This window comes from Entelurus aequoreus, linkage group LG04 (assembly GCF_033978785.1).
Source record: "Entelurus aequoreus isolate RoL-2023_Sb linkage group LG04, RoL_Eaeq_v1.1, whole genome shotgun sequence".
Taxonomy (NCBI): Eukaryota; Metazoa; Chordata; class Actinopteri; order Syngnathiformes; family Syngnathidae; genus Entelurus; species Entelurus aequoreus.
In genome coordinates, this window is record NC_084734.1 from 44123306 (window position 1) to 44137838 (window position 14533).

The 14533-nt window shown below is 44.8% G+C and overlaps 1 long non-coding RNA gene across 2 annotated transcripts in view; it reads right to left on the reverse strand.

Moving 5' to 3' along the window:
- Nucleotides 1-2959: 2959 nt before the first annotated feature.
- Nucleotides 2960-14533, reverse strand: part of LOC133648659 (uncharacterized) — a 71967-nt gene continuing 60393 nt past the window's right edge. For both annotated transcript variants that reach the window (XR_009825904.1, XR_009825905.1), the window contains exon 4: nt 2960-4713. This is a non-coding gene — a long non-coding RNA (uncharacterized LOC133648659). The remainder of the gene's footprint in view (nt 4714-14533) is intronic.

The following is a 14533-nucleotide window of genomic DNA, read 5'->3' on the forward strand; positions in this document are numbered from 1 at the left end:
TCCGGCCCACGGGCCTTACCTTTGACACCCCTGTTATAAGTTAACCCGGCCGTATTGGCATGTGTTGCAATGTTAAGATTTCATCATTGATATATAAACTATCAGACTGCGTGGTCGGTAGTAGTGGGTTTCAGTAGGTCTTTAATAACTTCTTTTTTATTTATTTTTTTCAAGATGGCACCGCTGTCACAGTTGCTCTGTGCTCTTTGATATTCTCCTCTGTATTCTTTAATGTTTTACTATTGTTTTTATGGGTTTTAACCTTTTTGTTTAAACCCCTTTGGGACTGCGCACAGAGGGTGGCATTTTTGTGATTTCTGCGCAACCTTCTGGTACTTTTTGTGGACTTTTTGAATCTGCTTCAGGGGAGCCTTTTAGCCATGGCTCAGTTGTTTTATACAAAAGAACAGTTGCTAGCTCTCTCCCACACCAGAGTCCACAAGGTGAAACCAGAGATTCCAGTGGAGATACGGAGAAAAAGACGAAGCTGCAGGGCTGGCGTTAGGCGTTGAGAGAGGAAGCAGAAGTTTAAACCATGTTTACCATCGGTTGTCATGGGAAACGTTCGCTCTCTCTCAAACAAGGTGGACGAACGACAGTGCTGACAAGGCTGCAGCAGGAATTTAACAAAAGCTAGGAATCCTCAAGTTGCTGGCACGGCCGCTCTACCAAGTGAGCCACGCCGTTTTGTCAATAACAAGTGGTGTCATCCTAATCACATCACTGTTAAAGAACAACTATGTAGCAGGGACATTGAGTTACTGGTGGTCATCGTTAGACCTTATTACATCCCCAGGGAGTTTTCACATGTAATTGTGATAACTGTTTTGACACCACAGAATGGGATGTACTCTGCAGCCCACATGGAGAGGACATCGACAGTTTGACTGAGTGCATCACAGGATATATAAACTTATGTGTGGGAAACACTGTGCCCTCCAAGATGGTCCGATGTTTTCCCAAGAATAAACCCTGGGTCACCACTGAGCTGAAGGCCCTACTAAATGAGAAGAAGAGGGCTTTCACCTCAGGAATCAAGGAGGAGCTGAGAAGTGTTCGGCAGGATCTTAAATATAAGATCAGGAGGTGTAAGAAGTACTACAAACAAAAACAGCGTGGACCAGCCTGAAACAGATTTCAGGTCATGGAAGAGGTGGAAGTGGTCACCAGGTTTCTGGCGACCAAGAGTGGGCCAACAAACTCAATGTTTTTTTCAACACGTATGACTTTGGCCACACTGCAACCCCATCACACCTACACCACATCACTCTACACCTACCCCAGCAATTTACACTTCAGCATGGTCCACACCTTCCTGACAAACTCCTCTCAGTCAGCCCCCCACAAGCCCAGTTCACCTCACCCAGCCATTACCCACCCAACACTCAATCAATCTGGATCAAGTGAGGAGGGAGTTGGGAAGGAACAAGGTCAGGAAAGCTACAAGCCCAGATGGCATCAGTTCCCGGGTACTCAGGGAATGTGCGGGCCAGTGAACTGTCGTGGTCCTTTAAATTTTGAACCTGAGCCTCAGCCTGGAAAAAGTCCCTACACTCTGGAAGACCTCATGTTTGGTTCCAATCCCTAAAACACCTCATCCCAAGGAGCCGTACCACTTTAGACCTGTTGCCCTGACCTCCCACCTCATGAAGACCATGGAGCAGATAATCCTCAACCACCTACGCGCGCAGTGTCAGCAATGGACCCCTTGCAGTTTGCTTACTGTCAAGGCATCGCGGTGGATGATGCCATCATCTACCTGCTGCATCGGGCCCTCACTTACCTGGAGACTGCAGGGAGTGCGGTGCGAGTCATGTTCTTTGACTTCTTCAGTGCTTTCAACACTATCCAGCTGTCACTGCTGCGAGTGAAACTGGAAGAGGCAGGAGCGGACCATCACCTGACGGCATGGATCACTAACTACCTCATCGACAGGCCGCAGTACGTGACTATTCTTCAGATGTGGTAGTTTGCAGCACGTTGGCTTCCCAAGGGACGGTGCTCTCACCTTACCTGTTCACGCCCTATACCTAAGACTTCAGGCATGACTCCAACCGATGCCATCTGCAGAGGTTCTCAGGCAACTATGCAGTGGTGGGATGTGTGTCTGAGGGGAGCGAGCAGGAATACCGAGAAGTCATCTCAGGCTTCGTTTACTGTTGTGCACATAATCACCTGCACTTGAACACCAGTAAAACAAAAGAGCTTGTGATTGACTTCCGGCGGTCAGCTCCATCACCAACACCGGTGAACATCCAGGGATCAGATATAGAAATAGTGGACTCATTTAAATACCTGGGTGTTCACCTCAACAATAAACTGGACTGGACTCACAATTTAAATGCTGCGCACTTTTTACGACACTGTGGTTGCTTCTGCGGTGTTCTATGCAGTCGTTTGCTAAGGTGGGGGCAGCACGGTCAGAGACAGGAGCAGACATAATAAACTGATTAAGAGAGCTGACTCCATCCTAGGCTGCCCACTAGACAGCGAGGTGGCTGACAAAAGAATGCTGACCAAGTTGACGTCCATAATGTCCAATCCCTCTCACCCCATGCACAGCACTGTGGAGGCCCTGAGTATCTCCTTCAGCATTAGACGGTTACATACACAGTGTAAGAAGGAGCGCTATCGCAGGTGCTTTCCACCCACAGCTGTTATGTTTGGACTAAGGGGAGGTGGCGGCTCAGACACCAGGGGGCAGTATATACAAATATTTATTATATATAAAGTACCGTATATTACCAAATAGACGCCCTTGTGCAAATAGACGCCCTTGTCCTAATAGTCGCCCGGGGTCTGAGCCCATTTTGTGAATTAACAGCCTCTTCCTAATAAACGCCCATGTCCAAATAGCCGCCCATGGGCTGTTATTTGCATAATTTAGATTAAAATCGTATTGATTTAATTTTCATTAAACCCAATTTATAAGCTAAAAGGAAAAGCAAAGGTGCAATAATTCTGGTCATTACGGTAACAGCAGACGTCACGTGGGGATTCTGGGTAATCAACATATTGCAATAGGTCACCGCATATAGCGTAACACACAACAAACCCACGAGGAAAAGTTTCAACATGGAAAGCAAAAGTAGCAGTGAGTTGAATGAACAGGATACCGCTACACCACAACTGATGGACGGGAATACTTTAAGGGGGAAGAAGAGAAAGTTTGACTTGACTTAAAGTTCAAGCTAGCGATTGTGAAGTATACGGAGCAGAATTCTGGTTTGGCAGCGGCCAGGCAGTTTAACGTTGACCCAAAACGTGTACAAGAATGGAAACAAAAAAAGGGAGAACTACTATCTCAGTCGGCAATCGATGGAAAACGCCCCCCCCGGATGGAGGTAGGAAGAAAGTGAGCGACGAGCTTGATGCTAATTTGTGTCACTGGATACATCACGTTCGTGGACTGAACCACCGTGTGTCCCGCAAAATGATCCGCATTAAGGCAAAGGAGTTGTATGTCACCGCGAGTGACACCGGGGTGGTGTTTGGTGCAACAAGTGGCTGGCTTAATCGTGTGTGTGTGTGTGTTGCAAACAGTAGCCATAGCTGAATGTTGCTTTCTGGTATCCTACAAGGTGTGTGGGCTGACGGTGGCAGCTGATGGGAGTGAGGACCAGCTCATTTACTGCCTCAAGGAGGGACAGCCATGTCAGGCAGGCAGAGAGATGCTGTTGAGGGCTAGACAGCAGGCTGCTGCTGTGGTTCAGGAAGAGGAGGAGAGTGATGAAGAACAGCAGTTCCTCAATGAACTTGTGATTGAAAAGGAGGATGATGATGAGGGGGGTGAGGGAGAGGAGGAGGAGAAGGAGGATGATGAGTGGGGTTGAGTTGCATTTGGGGTTGCGTTTGCTGCAGTATTATTGTTTTGATGGTTTTATAGAGTACTTGGTACCATAATTGTATTTTTCCTGTATGCTGCTTTATTCAAAACTTTGAGTACTGTAGCCTTTATTTTATTTAAGTGACAATATTATTGTTCTGTTTTGATGGTGTGTTTTTTAATACTTGAGTACTTGGTACCATAATTTTATTTTTCCCAGTAGGCTGCTTTATTTAAAAAGTGTATTTATTTTTAGTATTGGTATTCTATTTGACAATTGTTGCAGTACTGCCATGTTGAGGCCTTGTTGATCTCTTGTCTTTTGATAGTCTTGTTTTTTTGTTTGTATGTTTACAATAGCTTTTACATTTAAAATTGTTTGTACGAAAAAAAAATACTGGACAGTAACCATTGTAACCAAATAATGGCCTGGTGCAGGCTGGTGCAAAAATAAATAAAAGCCTTGTGCAAATAACCGCCCATGTCCTAATAGCCGCCCGGGGTCTGACCCCATTTTGTAAAATAAACGCCCGGGCTACTATTTGGTAATATACGGTATATATATAACAATAAGACAATAATAATATTAACCAAAAGGAAATGGAGTGTGACAAAATCCAAGAGTGTGTATGGTGTAAGACTATGTGTAGTATTTATCTGGAACGTTTTACCGTAAATGTTGGAGGTGCGTGTTGGGAGGAGCGGTGCTGTCAAACAAGGGGCAAGGCAGGCAGGGATGTCCAAGGGCGGAAGCGTGGTCGAGAGGCAGGAGCGAGTCGTCGTAGTCCGGGGGCGAGCGAGGAGTCGAGAACCAGGAAGCGCGGGGGAAGCAGGGAAGATCCGGGAGCACAAGACGCACAGCTTGACTCGGGGATGCACACAGGGAACTGTGGGGATGAGGGAGGACACGACAATCAACGCAGGGAAAGCACAGAGAGGACAGATAGAGCATAAAACGAGAGTTGCGTCAAGCATCAGATCATAGCTTACTGAACACCAACAGGAGATTATATTCCGGCGCCGGCATGCCAAATTGTCCAGGCTTATGTAAGCAGCTTCTTCATTACAGGCAGGTGTGCCGATTGCCGGTAATTGATTGCAGCTGGCGGAAGCTGCAGGGCGGAGAGGCGCACAGCGCGTCCCTGGATGTGCGCCGTGGCCGTGGGCGTGTCCCGAGGTGCTTGCAGTGCGCAAGGATGAGGGCGCATTCCAATGCGCCCAGGCCGTGACAACAGCCCTAAGACTTTACTACGCACTTATGTGATTACTGTGAGGTTTTTTTTCGTTGTGTGCAATACCGATGTTTGTGTTTATTTGTTGTATTTTCTCTTCTATATACATATTAGTGAGCAGTATGTATTATGTATTATTATATTTTTGTTTTTCATTACGTTTTACTTTTATTAATGTATGTAAAAACCTGCACTGCAACAATGTAATTTCCCCATTGTGGGATAAATACAAGTCTATCCTATCCTATAAGTGCGTAAGAAAACTTAGAGACACTCTTCTGTCAATTGGCAACACTTTGAACACCTGTGCTTTACTTATTTCATCAAGAAGGCAAAGTGCGCTGAACACATCTCTTTTTTATTGCACATTGTAGAAATAAAATTGAAAAAATAAAAAAAATCGAGCAAAAATGCATAACGCAATAAGAAAATGCTGAAATGTTGACAATGACAATGGATAAAAACTGAAAGATTTGTATTTAAATGTTTTAGCTTTTTTATTAGCCTATTTCATTACAAATGACATGACGTCACACTCCTTCCATGTATTGTATACAGAAAGAGTATAAAGAATAGTATTGTTTGTTTTATATACTTGAAGGCTCCTCACCGCTGCTGTTCTTTTTTCGAATGTAAACTAGTTGAACATTGTCAGCACATTTATATTGAAGTTAACTTAAATAGTTGAAAAATTAGCTGGATTGCTGTTCAATTTCGTTGTTTCTATACAATGACAATAAAGGTATTCTGATTGTGATTCTGAAAAGCAGAAACATTTTTCAATGAAGTAATGAATTTAAAAGCGCTTGCTTCAAGTTTTTTTACATTGTTATTGTGGTATCGAATGAGTATCGAGAATCATGAGAATTATTAGGTACTGGAATCATCTATTGAAAGTCTGGTATCGTGACAACTCTCCTTTATTCCTTTAGCAAATAACTTATACACCAGGACATGCTTGACTCAAAAACCCAACTAAATAATCCAAAATAAGGCACGTTTGGTGTGAGTGAAGAATTAATATTTCATTATGTTGTCGTGTGTGCAGCAGATGTTTTCTGCTACGTCGTTTCAAGGCAAACTTGCAGCAAGATGACTTCTGTATCACATCTGCTCCTCATTAGCATCCATGTTGCATTAAAAAGCATGCTTTCAGGAGGCTAACGGGGGCTTGATTTTGGGTGAATCCTCGCCCGCGAGTCGAATGAATGGAGTCGACAATCCCCCAGTGGTGTTTCGCTGATTATGCATGAAGCGCCCACGGGGGCATCAACACCTCACGTACTCTGAATGGAACATGTCGCTCCACTGAATATTGACATTTCTTTTCATCGGCGCAATTCACCCAGCTTCCTCTGGGGTCTCCACACGGATGACTCATTGCTCATCATGTCGGGAAAATCCTCATGCTGCCACTCACACGAGCGCTCTCACAATGAGGGGATTTATCACATGCGGAAAAAACACAACAACAACAACAAAAAGCAGCTATTTGTGTTTGTTTGTCAGGGATGTCTTAACCCCCGCACATTGAGGTAGGAGGGATGATGGGTGGTGGGGGGAGGGAAGCCCCCCTGGCTCCACGTGCATTCGCGATCACATGAGCTAGCGTGATGAGTCATACACAGCTTGGCAGCAGAGAGCTGGCGGCTGGTTGGAGGCAGCTAGACAGGAAAGTCATCAGCTGCCGAGCCGGAAACTCCATTGAGACTCGCGGCAGGCTATGCCACTTTTCTTGTTAGCTGACAGTTTGACTCTGCAGGTTCCGGACCTTTAAGAAGCGGCCTCGACGCGACACGCGGCCCAACGCCTTGCAATCAGCAGAGCTGTTTCATGCCTCATTAGCGTGTTTCATGCAAACTTGGAAGGTGAATACCCATCAATCTGCCTATTCATTTATCTATGAGGCTATCAACTGCATCCCAGTGCAAGACTTGACTCCCTGACCCTTAACTGTTAAGCCAATCAGAAGCCTGAAGAAAGCAATTTCTAGTAAAGGCACAATGGTGATGCAAAGATTAAGGGAATCAAATGTATGGAATAACAGCATTGTAACATGAAAAAGTTAGTTTTCACTTTATTTACAGCCAAATTCATTAATTTTTCCTGCAGTTTTTACCACACATTGATTTATTTGTGGCGAACTGCCATGACTAAAATTGGACTTCCAATCCAATCCAATCCACTTTATTTATATAGCACATTTAAACAACATAAATGTTTCCAAAGTGCTGCACAAAAATATTAAAAACAGGATTCAAATAATATCCTTAGCTCCACCAATGACGGAATAAAAACAAAATATATCAATATTAAACCAATATAAAAATGAATATGATTAAAAACTATTTTAAAGGGTAAAACCAATGAAAACAATAAGTAGAAATACAAATGTAAAAACACAGAGGACCACACAACTCACGTAGTGTTAAAAGCCAGAGAATAAAAGTGGGTCTTAAGACGAGACTTAAAACCCTCCACTGTGGGAGCAGTTCGAACATGGAGGGGCAGAGTGTTCCAGAGCTTAGGGCCAACCACAGAGAAGGCCCTGTCTCCCCTGGTTTTAAGTCTCGTCTTGGGCACCACGAGCTGGAGCTGGCTCTCGGACCTCAAAGTGCGCGCTGGAGTGTAAATTTGGATGAGGTCCGAGATATAATGAGGTGCCAGTCCATGCAAAGCTTTAAAACCAAACAGCTAAATTTAAAAATAAATTCTAAAATGAACAGGGAGCCAGTGCAAAGTCTCAAGAATTGGGGTTATATCCTCACGTTTCCTGGCCCCTGTTAAAAGTCTTTGTGGAAGACTTGCGCTTCCGGGTTCTTTGGACCACCAATCATCGACATGCCAGGCTCTTCCATGGTTACTACAATGTTTTATTTTCAGGGTTGTGCAAAGTCTTTTTGTGCTTTTCAGAAATTTGCAATGTCTTGGTCTCGGTCTCTGTCTCGCTCTCGCTCGTTCTCCACCATCCACCCCCTTCTCCTTCCCGGCTGCTGCCTTTAACAGAGCGACAGGTGATTAGATAAACACTCCCAGGTGGGTCATCTAGGCACCTGTCGCTGATCTCGAAGCCGGTCCTGGCACACCCCGCTTTGCTGCAGGTCCGCAGGCCAAATCCCCCCACAGTCTTGCTGCCGCGTTCTGCACTAACTGCAACCGGGAGAGAGCTTTTTGGCTAATGCCAGCATAAAGTGCATTGCAGTAGTCCAGACGACTTGAAATAAAAGCATGCACTACTTGTTCAAAAAGGTTAAAAGATAAAAATCGGTTTTACTTTTGCTAAAAGATGAAGATGATTAAAAACACGATCTTAAAACGCCATTGACTTGTTTGTCAAGTTTAAAATCACTGGCTATAGCAGGGGTCCCCAAACTAAGGTTCCGGCCCGCCAGTGTCCAAAATCCGGCCCGCGGGAAGCTCCAGGTTGAATTTTATTAGATTTTTAAATTTTTTTTTAAAATATTGTTTTTTAAAATCTGTCCTTTCTAATCCATTTTCTACTGCTTGTTACTCTCTGTGTCTCTTAGCCGCTCAGGCAAATCATATTGTCTATAAATGCATTTTCCCATCGGTAATGTGACATCATCGGCAAAGTGCACGCTCTTTCAGTCAATTAGTGTGCGAGGAATATACTGTATTTATATACAAACCTCGTTTCCATATGAGTTGGGAAATTGTGTTAGATGTAAATATAAACGGAATACAATGATTTGCAAATCATTTTCAACCCATATTCATTTGAATATGCTACAAAGACAACATATTTGATGTTCAAACTGATAAACATTTTTTTTGTGCAAATAATCATTAACTTTAGAATTTGATGCCAGCAACACGTGACAAAGAAGTTGGGAAAGGTGGCAATAAATACTGATAAAGTTGAGGAATGCTCATCAAACACTTATTTGGAACATCCCACAGGTGAACAGGCAAATTGGGAACAGGTGGGTGCCATGATTGGGTATACAAGTAGATTCCATGAAATGCTCAGTCATTCACAAACAAGGATGGGGCGAGGGTCACCACTTTGTCAACAAATGCGTGAGCAAATTGTTGAACAGTTTAAGAAAAACCTTTCTCAACCAGATATTGCAAGGAATTTAGGGATTTCCCCATCTACGGTCCGTAATATTATCAAAGGGTTCAGAGAATCTGGAGAAATCACTGCACGTAAGCAGCTAAGCCCATGACCTTCGATCCCTCAGGCTGTAATGCATCAACAAGCGACATCAGTGTGTAAAGGATATCACCACATGGGCTCAGGAACACTTCAGAAACCCACTGTCAGTAACTACAGTTGGTCGCTACATCTGTAAGTGCAAGTTAAAACTCTCCTATGCAAGGCGAAAAACGTTTATCAAAAACACCCAGAAACGCCGTCGGCTTCGCTGGGTCTGAGCGCATCTAAGATGGACTGATACAAAGTGGAAAAGTGTTCTGTGGTCTGACGAGTCCACATTTCTAATTGTTTTTGGAAACTGTGGACGTCGTGTCCTCCAGACCAAAGAGGAAAAGAACCATCCGGATTGTTATAGGCGCAAAGTTGAAAAGCCAGCATCTGTGATGGTATGGGGGTGTATTATTGCCCAAGACATGGGTAACTTACACATTTGCGAAGGCGCCATTAATGCTGAAAGGTACATACAGGTTTTGGAGCAACATATGTTGCCATCCAAGCAACGTTACCATGGACGCCCCAGCTTATTTCAGCAAGACAATGCCAAGCCACGTGTTACATCACCGTGGCTTCATAGTAAAAGAGTGCGGGTACTAGACTGGCCTGCTTGTAGTCCAGACATGTCTCCCATTGAAAATGTGTGGCGCATTATGAAGCGTAAAATACCACAACGGAGACCCCCGGACTGTTGAACAACTTAAGTTGTACATCAAGCAAGAATGGGAAATAATTACACCTGAGAAGCTTAAAAAATGTGTCTCCTCAGTTCCCAAACGTTTACGAGTGTTGTTAAAAGGAAACGCCATGTAACACAGTGGTGAACATGCCCTTTCCCAACTACTTTGGCACGTGTTGCAGTCATGAAATTCTAAGTTAATTATTATTTGCAAAAAAAAAAAAAAGTTTATGAGTTTGAACATCAAATATCTTGTCTTTGTAGTGCATTCAATTGAATATGGGTTGAAAAGGATTTGCAAATCATTGTATTCCGTTTATATTTACATCTAACACAATTTCCCAACTCATATGTAAACGGGGTTTGTATATATATACTGTATATATATATACCAATACCCGAATGCAGCTGTGATAGGCTCCAGCACCCCCCGCAACCCTAAAATTGGATGGATGGATACACACACACAGCCCGGGCCCTGACCAAATTGTTTTAACCCAATGCGGCCCCCAAGTCATAAAGTTTGGGGACCCCTGTTCTATAGTGACACCAAGGCTGGTGACTTTGGGACGCACAAGTAGATTTGGTGCTAGGGATGATGTTTGATAAGAAATTATCGAGTTTGAGCCTATTATTGAATCCTCTTATCGAACCGATTCCTTATCGATTCTCTTATCGAGTCCAGATAGGTTGTTGTATATGGAAAAAATTCACAATATTTGGTTTAACAAATCACTTCACATTCTCTACTGCTCGCTACTATAGTATTACCATATCTGAGTTATTGTGCAGAAATGTGGGGAAATAACTACAAATGTGCGCTACGTATCGTTAACCGTGTTACAAAAAAAATTAATTAGACTGATACATAATGTTGGATACAGAGAACATACAAACACTTTATTTATTGAGTCAAAAATATTAAAGTTCGATGATTTGGTAAAATTGCAAACAGCTAAAATGATGTGGAATTAAATTATGGAATGGATTAAGTAAAGAAGTTAAACATTGTACTGATATGATCCAGTTCAAGAAGTTGTTCAAATGAATAGTGCTTACAAAGTACAAAGAAGAAGAATTATGAGAAATACTTTCAACCTTATTGAAAATAAGATATTCTTAATCTCAGTATATTAATAATGACTGAAATAATTCATTACATATTACAAAACTGTTGTCTATACTAATTCACAGATATTTTATTATAAAAAGGTCAGTAAATGATGTATATATTTGTAAACGCTAAGAAGTGGGAAAGGGGTAGGATTAAATAAGCTTTACTTCTTCCTACTCCTGTAAAGTGAAATGATATGAAACTGTGATGTATTATACTGTAAGTGTGTTCATGTTCCAAATAAACTAAAGAAATAAAGAAAGCACTAGTTTATTAGACAGACTTGCCAACTCTGTCGTGGTGTAGGCTACAAGATAACGTTAACGTTATCAGACACATACAAAAAGGCTCACATTAACGTTACCGTTAGCCGCTGACTATGTTTAGGTAACGTTAGTCTAGCTAACATTACTGCAGTCCTGGTTGACATAAGAGGTAACGTTACTACAAGTGAGCAGATATGGAAATTAACCGGCAACAGTTACTGTTAGTTACTAACCGGCGTCACCGCCACTGTAGCTGGGACTGGGGCAGCTGGCAGAAGAAGAGGGACGTTCTTCGTCGTCTCTGCTGCTGCTTCGAAAACACGACACGCTTGTTGTACTTCCCCCGCTTACACGAGAGCGAAGCCTGGCAATAATTGCATATTGCAGCTTCCTCATTTTTTTTGGTGAAATTAAGCCATTCCTTGGAGCACTTTTTCCGGTCCATTTTTTTCCTGCTTTTCCTATCTGCGCCTAATGACTGAGCTACGTGACGTCATTTCTTGTGATGTCACACGGGGCATTTCTTGTCGGGACGAGATTCGTTCCCAGGGATTCGAATAAAGAACCAACTCTTTTTCTTTACTATAGTGGTCTCGATAACGGGTACCGGTTCTCCAAAAAGGGATTCGAGTCCAAGGACTCGGTTCTTTTCTTATCGAACAACCGGGAAAACCGGTTTCGAGTATCATCCCTATTTGGTGCTACACGTTGCCCTTGCTTTTCAACACATACGACCATCTCCCGACTGACTGTGAGGCCCTGTCACAGTCCCTGCAAGTGTCTTGTGTGTCTGTCTTGTCTGTCTGGGTGTGGCCATGTGTGGGCGGAGTTTGGGTTCCTGGCTTCCCAGTCTGGCACACCTGGCGCTGATCAGCCTACTCACCTGCCTGCCATCAGCTAATCACCTCCACTCCACAAAAGCCCTGGCCTCCTCACACGACGCTGCCAGATCGTTTCACAACTCTCCATGTGGTAACGCTTCTCACCAGTCTAGTAGTATTTTGATGATCTTTTGTTTGTGCCTTTTGCTCCTGGTATCTTGTTCCTCGACTCACCATTGTTTTCCTCTACCTCCAGTGAATACCTCCTCTAAGCCTGCCTGCCTGCAAGACACCTCCACTCCAGCTGACGACGCCTTTCCCTCATCCCTCATTTGCCTAAATTAAAACCTTTGGACTTTTAATCTGCCTGCCTTGTCTGCTTTTGGGTCCGCCATCTTGTTTAAATCGTGACAGAACGATCTGGCCAGAATGGACCCAGCAGACTTGGAAAAGGTCAAGGAGGTCATCAGCAACCAAAGCCGGCATCTGGGAGATCACCAACAACTCATTCAGACCCTTGTGAAAGAGGTATCCAAGATTACCACTAAACTTGATACCCTCTGTGCTGCTCCACGACAGGCTCCACCAGCAGAACCACTTCAAGCCGATGGCGCCGCCCCTCCCCCAGCAGAATTTGTCCAAGCTGTGGAGCCTCATCTTCCACCTCCGGCAAAATATTCTGGCAACCCCAACACCTGCCGTGAGTTACTCACCCAAGTTCGTCTCACCTTTAAGGCTCAACCAACCCGCTTTGACCATGAGGCTGCCAAGATAGCTTTCATTGCCAGCCTTCTTGAGGGGCCTCCACTTAGTTACTTCAATGCCCTGCATGAGATGAATTCTCCCGCAGCTCAGTCCTTTGCTCTCTTCGCCGCTGAGCTCAAAAAGATTTATGATCACCCCATTCGTGGACAACAGGCCGGACAGCAGCTTTTGAGACTCCGCCAAGGTCGACGTTCTGTGAGAGAGTTCGCCAGCGAGTTTCGTTCCTTGGCCGTGGAGTCTGGTTGGAAGGACCAAGCGCTGCTCACCGCCTTCCAGAGTGGGCTCAACCGGACCATTGGCAGGGAGATCGCACTAACGCAGGAGCTTGATTCCCTAGATGAGGCTATCACCACCGCCATCAAGATTTCGGACCAAATAGCCCAGTGGCAAGGCGAGACTGTTCCCTCCGTGTTGACTACCCCTTTTTCCGACCGTAATTTTCTGCCAAATGCACCCCGACATCCTGTACCCCTAGCTCTGCCCTCCGGGTCCCCAGGGGAGGAGCCCATGCAACTACGGCGGACCCGTCTCTCCACTGACGAGTGCCTCCGACGGATTAGGTCGGGGGTGTGCTTCTACTGTGGACAACCTGGTCATCTTCGTGCCTCCTGCCCCATTCGGCCAAAAGGAGGCTCACTAGTAGCAGTGGGGGTTCTGGTGAGCCAAACAGTCTCTTCCCCTGAATCCCGGGATCGCATGCAATTCTCCGCCACTCTTCAATGGCACTCTCAGTCTGTGCCGTTGCTCGCCCTGGTTGACTCAGGGGCAGATGAGAATTTCATCGATTCAGCTGTTGTCTCCCAGGCAGGCATCTCCCTTGAGCCGCTACCCTCTCCTCTAAAAGCCAACGCCCTCAAGGGTAGCCTTCTCGCTCGAGTATTCCATCGCACCGTGCGAGTCCACCTCATTGTGTCCGGTAATCATCACGAGCACATCCAATTCCATGTCATATCCTCACCTCTTGCACCCATCGTCCTTGGCCAACCTTGGTTACGATTCCACAACCCCCATATTGACTGGACTACAGGTAAGGTAGTGAGCTGGAGCTCCTACTGCCTCGCTACATGCCTGTGCTCTGCCCGTTCTCCATCGGAGGGCGCCAGCTCCCCTGTCATTTTCGAGTCTCCTGACCTGTCGAGAGTTCCTGCTGTTTACCATGATCTCGGAGAGGTATTCAGCAAACAGCGTGCCCTTTCACTTCCACCTCACCGGCCCTATGATTGTGCCATCAACCTGATTTCTGGAGCGCCGCTGCCGGCAAGTCGCCTATACAACCTGTCACGTCCTGAGAGAGAGAGCATGGAGAAGTATATTCAGGAATCCCTGGCAGCTGGCATTATCCGTCCTTCCTCCTCCCCAGTGGGTGCAGGATTCTTCTTTGTCGATAAGAAGGATGGATCACTCCGCCCCTGTATAGACTATCGTGGATTAAATGACATTACCATAAAAAACAAATATCCATTGCCGTTGATTGCATCTGCTTTTGAGCCCCTTCAGGGAGCTACTATTTTTTCCAAGCTAGATCTACGTAATGCATATCATCTGATCCGTATCAGAGCCGGTGATGAGTGGAAAACTGCATTTAAGACCCCACTTGGACATTTTAAGTATCTGGTCATGCCCTTTGGGTTAACTAATTCACCAGCAGTATTTCAA